This window comes from Leptopilina heterotoma, unplaced genomic scaffold (genome assembly GCF_015476425.1).
Source record: "Leptopilina heterotoma isolate Lh14 unplaced genomic scaffold, ASM1547642v1 Lhet_47, whole genome shotgun sequence".
Taxonomy (NCBI): domain Eukaryota; kingdom Metazoa; phylum Arthropoda; class Insecta; order Hymenoptera; family Figitidae; genus Leptopilina; species Leptopilina heterotoma.
The window spans coordinates 3,617,085-3,628,929 of NW_025111098.1; the positions used below are offsets into that span (position 1 = coordinate 3,617,085).

General features: G+C 28.7%; 1 protein-coding gene across 4 annotated transcripts in view; it reads left to right on the forward strand.

Moving 5' to 3' along the window:
* LOC122507463 (teneurin-m) overlaps positions 1–11,845 on the forward strand; it is a 312,536-nt gene that overhangs the window by 109,556 nt on the left and 191,135 nt on the right. The window lies entirely within an intron of this gene.

An 11,845-nucleotide genomic window follows, 5' to 3' on the forward strand; every position in this document is an offset into this window, starting at 1 on the left:
TTTTAAATTTAAGAAATCAAATAAATTTTTTAATAAAATATTTAATTATTAATAAATTAATAATAATATAAATTAATAATTACGTTCTTTATAAAATAAACAAAGTAAATGTTTAAAATCAAAATTTAACTAGTCAATTATTAAAATACAAAAGAGATTGGGGCCATCCATAAACTACGTTACCAATTTAGGAGGGGGAGGGGTCCAAAAATTGAAATTTCTACATGTAACGCAATTCTAACGAGGGGGAAGAGGGGGTCTAAAAAATCTGAAAAATTGGTAACGTAGTTTATGGACGACCCCATTACTTTTGACATTGCTGCTTTCTGTCCAAGGTTGTCCGTAGTTTTCCGCCTTGCTTTACTTCGTCCTTCAAATGTATTTATTGTAGTGTCGTCTTCGTCAGCGCTACTACTTTCCGAAGCAGATATTAATTTGTTTAAAGGAGGAGCTGCCAAACGTTTGGTTTTGGCAACCGTCTCCAATGCTTCGATTGATTCTAAAATGATTTAATAAATTAATTTTTTACTTTACAAAAAAATTTATGGAACTATAAATTCCCTGTGGGCAAGAAACCATTTTTGATTTGAAAATTATTATTAAAACGTTTTATGAACATTTGTAAAATACAAAAATGTTGATTACCTGCAATATGTAAAACTGTGCCATCCTCCACAATGTTGTTAAATTTTATTTTATATTTTTTGTGTTTCAACCACGTTTTTTGATCAAAATTTTTTATTGAGGTTACAGGCACATTCACTTTGTCTTCTCTGGTACAAAATTTTACGTAAGCCCACATTATTTTTAACACAAAAATTAGTTTTTTCATGAATAGTCACTACATAATATGACGACGCGAAAACGTGCTACGAGAGAGAAATTGTTCGAAACCGGCGAGCGTGTGTTCAACAATCGAAACATCGAGTATCGAAGCATCTACAGCAATGACGTACTTACTTACGAAGAGACCACTGCAATAGATTATTAATCACCACTTGTATTTAACTATTTTACGTAGTTATTATAAACAATAATCATAGAAATGAATGTAAAAACTGTTTTAAAGAAAAATCAATTTGTTATATTAAATGTTTTAGACTACAACATACTTTTAACAGGTAAGGGCCCTTAAGCAATTGCCCCAAGTATGGCTAACATGAATTCGTCACTGGTTCAACATAAAAGTAATAGTGCTATATTCATTGCAGTGTATAAACTTTGGAAACATCTGAAAAAGTCGTTTCAATTTGTGATCTTGTGAGATTTTATCCAAAATAATGTAAATAGCTAAAAAATTATCAACAAATATTAATGTGTTGTCAAGCAGGTTTGTATATCATTATTCAAAAATATCTATCTGCACATGAATCTTTTTTTTGCACGTATTTCATATTCTTTTTATATATAGTAATTTTGAGGTTAGAAAGGAAAAAATGACAATAAACATTGCGCGAAAAATATCATAATATCAGTATTTGATCACTTTTTCTTGTTCATTTAAAAACACTATTATTATCTTTGATAAAGAATAAATATTCTGTCATAAGGTAAGTTATTTCAAACACAATGCCTATTACATGTTATTGATATTTACTTTTTTCATAAACGATTTATAATGATACTTTTTCCCAGAGAAATACGAATAAATAATTGATAAACATTGAGTTAAAATATTATTATCATTATTTTTATACTTAATTTTATAAATTTTACTGTAATTATAAACTTTAATTTTTTCAAATATCAGGTAGTTTTAACTTTTTGGATTTTGAGATATATCTCAAAATCCGAATAGAAACATTTAATTCCTGTATATTATTTTATTACTCATATTTACAGTAAATTATAGTCTATTGTCTTGTCGATAAAATACATTCTTTTCAAATTTATATTGGTTATTTTTCTAGCAAAAACCAGACAATGGAAGACAATGGTGTAGAACCAAAACGATACAAACTATGTTTGGATCCAAACTACACCAACCGAAATGTGTCACAGCAAACGCATAATATCTGGTCTAAAAGATGCAAAAATTGGAAACCATTGGGTATGTAATCGTGATCAGATGTCATGTCAGTTTATATTTTTAAATCGAGCAAACATTTTTTTGCGTTCCTTTGAGAAGAAAAAGTTATACGTATTTCTTTTATTCTTTTGGAGCCAAATTTTCGAGTTGTGAATTTTCGAAAATTTAATTTTTTGAAAGTAGACATATTTTTAATGATCTATAACTCGAAAATTATTAATTTTGAAAAAATTCTGCCAGGAAAAAAGTTTGGTTTTTCTTTGAATTTTCAGTAAAGTAACAAAAAGAATATTTTTTAATTTTTATTTAAAAAGTCATAAATTTTTATAAACAAATTTATTTGCTATAATTTAAATGTTTTTTTAAGTTTCTTTGCTTTATTTCTTAGCTGGGAATTATAAAAACATTTTCCATACAGTTTCAGAATGGGCCTGATAAAACTTATTATTTAAATAAATTGTTTATAAAAAAAAATTTTCCATTCTTTTTTTTTTAATTATGCAAAACAAAAACTCTTTTTTATCATTATACATCTTCATTTTTCTTATAGAGAAGCAAAATAATATACTTTTTAATTAGAAAAATGAAAATTAAAAAGGTTTATAAAAAATTATGATCTTTTTAATAAAAATAAATACTTTTTAATGTGTAATCGCTCTTATGTATTTTAATTTTTTATTCATTTATACATTTCTCAATTTTGCAGATCAACAGCTAAGAAACAGCGGCGTAGCTATTTCATCAATTGCAAATTTGGAACCAGAAATAAAAGAACACCTTTCTGAATTCTCACAAGAGGAAAATGTGGTTAGTCTTGAACCACAAGAATTGGTAAACGAAAAGGAAGATACTGACGCCGATGGTGAGATAACTCTTTCAAAATTTGAAGAAGACAATATTAGGTTTGATGATTGCTCTCTATTAGAATTTGAAAGCAGTGATCAAGACGATGACTGTTCTGAAAATTCTGAATTTGTTGAAGCTGAAGACACCGGCAATGAAGAAATCCATGATACTGTCAATGAACAATTACTCATTGGAAACAGAGTAATGTTTCAACAATCAAATATGACAATAGAGGATGTTTTAGAAATGATCATGGGATTCTCAACGCGATATTCCATAAGTTTAGAAGGTCGTACTAAATTATTTGACATGTTTAAAATTTGTGCAGGACCTGATTTCGACAATATAAATGTTTCAAACTATATGATGTCTAAAGCTTTCGATCCACCAAAAGATATAATTAAAATCCATTATTATTGTGTTAATTGCGAAGAACTATTATTAGTAACTCAGAGGAGCAGTTTTGTTAAAGAAAATAAGAAAGAAGTTCTTTGCGACAAGTGTTCTCAACAGTATGAACTTACATTAAATTCTCCAAACAGTTTTCAAGTCTTAAATTTAAAGTATCAAATTGATCAGTTGCTTAAAAATCCAATTGTAGTAAAACACTTTGTCAACAAAATAAAAAACAGAACTACCGATAATGTTAGAGGAGAAAAATCTATTTCTGACGTTGATGACAGTATACTATACCGCGAAGTTGTAAAAAAGCATCCTAACGCTATAACTTTTACATTTTCCACGGATGGAGCAGCGGCTAAAAATCCTTTAAAGTGTAAGACAAAATTTTGTCCAATTCAATTATTATTTAATGAATAATAATTAATAATTAAATTATTAATTATTAATTATTAATAATTTAATTATTATTTTTATTATTATTATTTAATGAATTACCGATTTCTATGAGGTTCAAGTTTGTTCTATTGAATGCTGCAATGGTAGTTCAACAAGAGCCTAGTAGTAAATTATTAAATTTATTTCTAAAAAGTTTTATTGATCAAGCCTTAGAGTTAAGTGAAAGCGATATTCCTGTAATTCATGATGGCAAAACTTATCGATTAAAATTCATTCTTTTATTTTGCGCCCTTGATTCTGTAGCTCGAGCGTTGGTACAATGTAGAATACAGTATAATGGTTATTTCGGGTGTAGTTTTTGTTACATTCACGGATTTTATGCTTGTGGCGCGGTTAGATATCCATTTGAAGAAAAAATTTCTGAATTACGATCATCTGAATCTCATAAATGCGATTTGAAAACAGTTTTAGAATCCAGTTGCTTGATTCGATCTAGGGGAGTTAAAGGAGAATCCGTTCTATGCTCTTTAACCGATTTTGATATGATTTGGGGATTTTGTTTCGATTATCTTCACACTGCTCTCTTGGGTCCAGTTGAAGATATTACTCGTAGCTCTTTTTTTTCAAAAGAGATTATTAAAAAATTGGATGGAAGATTAACAACTGTACGCCCTAGTCACGAAGTGTATAAATTGCCGGAAAAATTGAGTAATAGATCAGTATGGAAGGGAACACATTGGAGATCGTGGATTTTATTTTACTGTCTACCAATGTGTATAGATTTGCAGCTGCCATCAAATGTTTTGGAGAATTTGGCTTTATTAGTAAAAGCAATGTACATGATTTTGAAACTTGGGGCAACTGAAACAGAACTTGACGAATGTGAAGAAATTCTTAAAATTTTTTTAGAAACTTATCAATCAATTTATGGAATTAAATCTATGAAATATAACGGTCATATGGTGGGACATGCTCCTCTTTGTTACAAAAAAGATGGACCCATTGCTTTGACATCGACTTTTATTTTTGAAAGTAATATGGGGTTTTTAAAAAATATTATCGTTGAAACGAAAAACGTAGGCTTTGAAATGACAATGAAATCCTTGAAATTTATGGCATACAAATGTAAGACTCGAAATTATTTATGTAAACCTGTTGTAAAAGCTTTTTGCGAAAGCTTATTTTCTGAAAAAAAGTATACATTGAGTGCACGCATTAAGAATGATGTAACATTCTTCGGCAAACCAATTATTTGAAATGACCCGAAAACAAAAGATGCTGAAATATATACTAAATGTATTTATCGAAAACAAACTTATCATAGTGTGACCTATCAACGCGGATCAAAATTTAATGACACTGTTATTCAGCTTGAATGTGGAACAATTGCTCAAATTTTAGAAATAATTGCTATGCCAAATGATGAGTGTTACTTTCTTGTTTGGAAATTGAAAAGTGAGCAAATGATTGTACAAAATATAGAAATACCACATGTCTGGGAAGTCACAGGAATTGTAGAAAAATCTTTGATATCACTAAAATGTGTGTCCTCAAAAATGATTTGTTTACAATTTGAAAACAAAAACTATGCGTGTAGGCCTCCGAACATTATTGAAAGTAGTTAATTCATTCTATACATTAATTTTATCGATTTTTGGAAAACGTATTGTATAAAAAGTAAAAGAGTGTTTTTCTTTTACCTTTTTTCCAAAAATCAAAAAAATTAATTAATTTAATAATTGTGGAAGAATTTACTAAATATTTAATTAATTCGTTCTAATTAATAATAATTTAATTTGCCATAAAATGATTTTTTGGTTTTTCGGATTTTAGTTTTAAGATTTGATTTGTATTTTCTTTTCTCTACTTATCTTCTTTTACTTTAATAAAGGGTAATTTTGTAAACGTGTTTATAAACAGGTTTAAATAAATATAAATAAAAATGTATGATTCACTAGAGGGATCATTTAATAATTTTTTTTACTGGGTTGTGTAATTATGTAAATAACGTGAATAAAAAAACCTAAAAGTATATCTGTATTATAATATCATACAAATGCAAATTTTCCCTAAATAATTAAAAAATTATGCATAAATAGAAATATTAACTTATTATTAGGTAATAAATATTTATTAATAATATAAATATTAAAAATTGTATAAATTATAATAATAAATTATAATTATTTTATAATAATAATTTAAATTCACAAAAATTTTAAAAAATATTAAATACTTCAAAAATAAACAATTGAATACTATACTTCTTATACTATAATTTTTAATAATTACGATTATTAAATTAATGTCAATATAAACATTTTCAATAATGAATTTTGCTTTTTTTGCCGAATCGGCATTAGCCTATTGCTTTTCTTTTTCTAACGCTTCCGATTCATTCCTTTTCATTTAAAATTAGATAAAAAGGCATTATATTATTTAAACAACGTAACCGATTCAAAAATATTTAACGCCATTCGCCCTGTATTACAACTTTCTTATTCAGGTTGATATTTTCATAGCACCTTTTCAAAACTAAATTTTACTCATTTGTTTGATTTTTATGTTAATCGGAAGTTGCTTATTGCTAAAATTTGAGGTTAGTTTCTCTTACTCAACCAATTTCAGTCTATAACTAACACATCTAATGAATAAGAAAACACAGATTCAAAAATGCCTGCTAAATTTTCCGATTCAAATTTTAAGAAACTGATTGAAAAATATTCGCGTGAATCCGCATTCTTAAAATGTCTGATTCACACTGTAAAAAATTCTCATGTAAATTTACTACGTCCGACGTAGGAAAAGAAAATCACTACGTCAAGCGTGTAATTTTACAAATGGCTGATCATTTGACATAACCTGCATGTTATTTTACATGCTCAATGTTAAAATGGGTTGCTTCAAATAGCGTTCTGTTCAAAAACATGCCGCATGTAATTTAACTAATGCGTAATCTGTTAAATAATACTAATTGAAAACACTAAAATATATATACTAATAATAAAAACACAAAAAAGGCAAAATGTCGGTGTTGGCAGTTCACTTTATTTTGAGCATGTGCAAGCATCCATATAATATATTTAACTCCGCGCTAAAGGAAAAATACACGCGGCATGTAATCTTACATGCAATACAACGTAAATTTACGTATCCGTGGTAACTTTACATGACCATTGTAAATTCACAGAATAAAGTAAAAAAACAGACGAGTGTAATACAACATGCTGGACATAGTGATCAAATTTTCCTACGTCGGACGTAGTAAATTTACACAAAACTATTAAATTACATAGTCATATAAAGTAAAATTATTAAAAATAGTAAAACTACTTTGAAACTTAGTAAATTTACTACGTCCAGCCTATAATATTGCTGTGTAAAATTACATTCAGTATGTTTTAATACACCAGAATTTTTTACAGTGCACTAGAGCGCTCATTTAATAAGTTTTTTTTCCTGGGTATTTAAAAAAATTCTTTCCCTTCTACGAATGTGAAGAAAAATTTCTTCTTCCATTTCGTCGCTTTCTGAATCTGTCCATGAATTATTCAAAACATTCATTTCTCTGGCAACAAGAATTACACTATCTGTCACTTTTCAAAACACTTTTTAGGTTAGGGTACGTTAACCGACTGTTAACTCACGTTAACCGACCTCTTGTGGCCGGTTAAAGTTAACATCGGTTAAATCGAGTTAACGTTCCGTTAAAAGTTGGTGAAACGCAAGTTGAAATTTGACGGTCCGTTAATGTCTTAATCGAGGTTGGTGGAACCGGGTTTCGTGAGTGGAGCTTCAACGGAAAAAAATTAATCTCTAAACTTGAAATAATATTAATTTGAAGTCCAATGAAATATAAGTGTATCTAAATTAAACATTATAGTCACAATTACTGTCCCAGTAAAAAAAGAAATATTGAGTGGAGCGTTTAGGAATTGAGTGAAGCTCTGAGCCAATACGGATTCGAGTAAAAACCGTACTGGGACGTTTGACTCAATCTTTTTTTCATCCGCCGAATACGGTCTTAATTTAGCATTAAAATTAAAATTACATGAGCAGAGTACACATTATAAATTGAAAGCACAATTGTCCTCGAATGTAAAAATGCCGATTTCGATGAGAAACAGTGAATATTTGTTAAAAATTGGTAAAAGCAAAGTTTGACAAGCGCGACTGAATTTACCATGTGAATAAATGAATTGGTAAGTTTAAATGGACTGAAAGAAATCTACTGTTACCGACAGAAAGTTCCTAGAGAATTGTGGTAAATTCAACAAATCTTGAACAAAACAATGAAATTTCATTGTTTTACAATTCTCTAGGAACTTTCTGTCGGTAACAGTAGATTTCTTTTAGTCCATTTAAACTTACCACTTCATTTATTCACATGGTAAATTCAGTTGCGCTTATCAAACTTTGCTTTTACCAATTTTTAACAAAAAAATAAAAAATATTCACTGTTTCTTATCTAAATCGGCATTTTTACATTCCATAACAATTGTGATTTCAATTTATAATGTGTACTCTGCTCATGTGATTTTAATTTTAATGCTAAAATAAGACCGTATTCGGCGGATGAAAAAAAGATTGAGTCAAACGTCCCAATACGGTTTTTACTCGAATCCGTATTGGCTCAGAACTTCACTCAATTCCTAAACGCTCCACTCAATACTTCTTTTTTTACTGGGGTGATAAGTTGTGTTTGATTCTGTCAAACTTTATACCAGAAAACGCCATAAATTCACATCTCTGATTTAGAGATTTGTTTATTTCACAACTTTTTTTATATGAATTCGGTACATTGTGTTTTAAGTTAATCAGTGACAAAAAAGATTTAAACCATTTTAATTAATTAAGTATTAATTTTATTTTCAAATATCCAAATAAAAGCGAAGGTCTGTGAAATTTTAAGGTTACAATTGTCGCCCGACAAAATACGGCACTGACTGATTTAAATGACGTGAAATAGGTAAATAAACATTTTTCAACCACTTTTTCTCTAAACACAGACACTTTTTACAAAATAGGCCAACATACAATGGGTAAGAATCTTCTTAATAACCTAAATTCAAAAGATTGTTTAAATTCATGCAGAAACGCGGTTGTCAAGCGGTTGTAAAATGTAGAGAAAAAGTGGTTGAAAAATGTTTATTTACTTATTTCACGTCATTTAAATCAGTCAGTGTCGTATTTTGTCGGGCGATAATTGTAACCTACAAATTTTACAGACCTTCCAACGCCGTTAAAACAAAAAAATGAAATAAAAATATAAAATTCGTATTGTGTTTTAAAAATATCCAACTACTTTTTTATACTTGTCAATGTATAGTTCATACAGAGAAAACAATATAAATATTTTGTGAATAATTCTCACTCTAAATTGTGATAAATTATAAATTCTTATTACATCGAGTTATTACAAAAATAAAAATTATATAAATATACGACTAAAATTTTTAATATTGTTTATTCAAATAATATATTAGATTTGAATTTATTTAAGTAAGTTGATAGTTTAGAACATATGTTCCACATGTCATAAAATTTGAGATTCCTAATATCATTTTTAGGCATAAGAAATACGTGTTCTTCACAATACTAATATTCGGATTAGATATACAGTGAGTCCCCGCAACCTGCACATATTTCAGAATTTTTCCTTTCCCCCGAACTCGCTACCTGACAGTCCAGTCAGCCGCTCTCCCACCATTCATTTCCCACCACTTTCAGGGATGTATACACCCTTATATCGCATACAATTGTAGGCGCCCGCACTGAGAAAACGATACTTCTAATTTGAAACATAATATGTTTAATTCACTATCTTTGTTATACAGTCAAACATATTTAAGTTTAATTCAAACATATTTTTTAGTTGATAAAATATAATTCATTTAAACATAAATTTTGTTTGGTACAAAACTGTTATGTACTTAAACGTGTTTTATGTTTAATTCAAATATAATTTTTTTTTAAATGAAACAAATCATATACAAGCAAATAATATTTTTAAATAAGAGTGATAGATATTTTTCATATATATTAAAATGAAACTTACAAACTCTGTTTAATTAAACAAAATCACTTAAACTGGTCTTTATTTTTAAAATGAATATTCTTTTTTCTCAGTGCGTGTATATTTTATAAATACAGAAATGTTTAGATAAATTTATTAATTTTAATATACTTTATGTAAAATATATGTATCAAATGAGTAATTGATAAGAAAAAAGAAAAAATTCAATTTTTTAAATTAATTTGTGGCACAACAAAAATTTTTAGTCGTCAAGAGAAACTTATGTACTGAGACACTTTTCGGCACTGAGCACGCGGTAAAAGTGAAAGTGAGTATAGTCACATAGCGAGTTTGGTCTATGTCGTCAGAGCGTCAGGTTTCGGGGATGTGCAGGTTGCGAGTTGCGCAGGTAGCGGGGACTGACTGTAATACCAAATTTCAGTTTTAGTGATCTACTTACATCTTACGTCCGATTCCAGTGATAGGTTATGCCTAAATCTCAGATTTAATCTCTAATTTAGAGATTAATTTTTTTCCGTGTAGATATAAATATTTATAAATTATTTAATATTAAAATATTGTTTCTGATATTTTTTAGTAATTTTTTATACTATTTAAAAATTATTATTCTTATTATTAATTATTATTAAATAATATAATAAGTATTATTATTATTATTATTAAGATATCAATTGGTAAATAAATATTAATATTTATTTAGTGTTTAATTTATATTAATTATATAAGATTCATATAAATAAAATAAAATTATATATGTGACTGTCCGCGACAAAAGGGAGCTTAGCTCCCAATAGTGAATTCTGCAGGAAAGGCGATTGAAGTAGTGCGTCTCTGATTGGTGGAGACGTTCTACTAGAATTCAGCCCCACTACTCACTACACATTGATATTTGTCCGCGTTACACGAAGCGCACAAATTGTATGTAGATGACCAGTGCAGTTGTATTGAAAAGTAGAGGGGCTGCTTTTCTGAACAACCACGTGTAAACACTCAACAAGCTCATTTTTAAACATTAATAACAAAAAAATCTATAAGTAAAAATTATTTTTGATGCTTGTATGTGAAAGAGCAACTCAATAAATATTGAATAATATACATAACTCGAAATTAATTTTTTCGGACCTAAGGTCCCTTTTGTCGCGGAACGTCACATATTATTTTTTCTCTTGCAATGTCAAATTATTATTTTCAAAGTTCAAGAGTTTCGTTTATCTGAAAAATTTTTAGTGAAAAAAATGTTCATTAGGTAGTAATAAATATTTATGCCTAGTAGTTTTACACTAGGTTTAACTGTTTACTGAATATTATCAAAAATATATTTTTCGTCAAACGCGCGCGACTAAACACAAATAACCTTGAGACTTTACAGCGCGACATTGCGATTGTCGTGTTCCCACCATCCCATCTACTCAATGCTTTCCCCTCATGACGTCACAGGCGGGGAGTGCATTGAGTAGATGGGATGGTGGGAGCACGACAATCGCAACGTCTCAAGGTTATTTGTGTTTAGTCGCGCGCGTTTGACGAAAAATATATTTTTGATAATATTCAGTAAACAGTTAATCCTAGTGTAAAACTACTAGGCATAAATATTTATTACTACCTAATGAACATTTTTTTCACTGAAAATTTTTCAGATAAACGAAACTCTTGAATTTAAAAATAATAATTTGACACTGTGCGAAAAAAAATAATATATAATTTAACTTATAAAATTATCCGAAAAAATATTTTAATATTAAATAATTTATAAATATTTATATTTAATATTGTACAGTGCACACGGCAATAAAGGAACTGAATATTGTAACAAGATTACTGAGACTTGAAACGAGTATGGGACGAACATTGGTATCCCATGTTGAGTGACGGCACTGGCATTGATATAGTAGATTAGGCGAGAAGCCTTCCAGCCTTCTGTGGCCGAGCGGTATAAATGCGTGCGTTGAGAACTTCCGGTATGCGTTAGGGGCGGGGTGCGTGAGTTTCGATCCCACATGCGAGCGAATATTTTTCATTCTTTGTTTTAAGCGTTATATAAAATTGTGTGTTGTGTTGTGAATAAAAACAGTGAACATGTTTATAAATAATCTTAAAAGCCTGTTAAAAGATCAAGAAAAAAAATGTAACAGTTA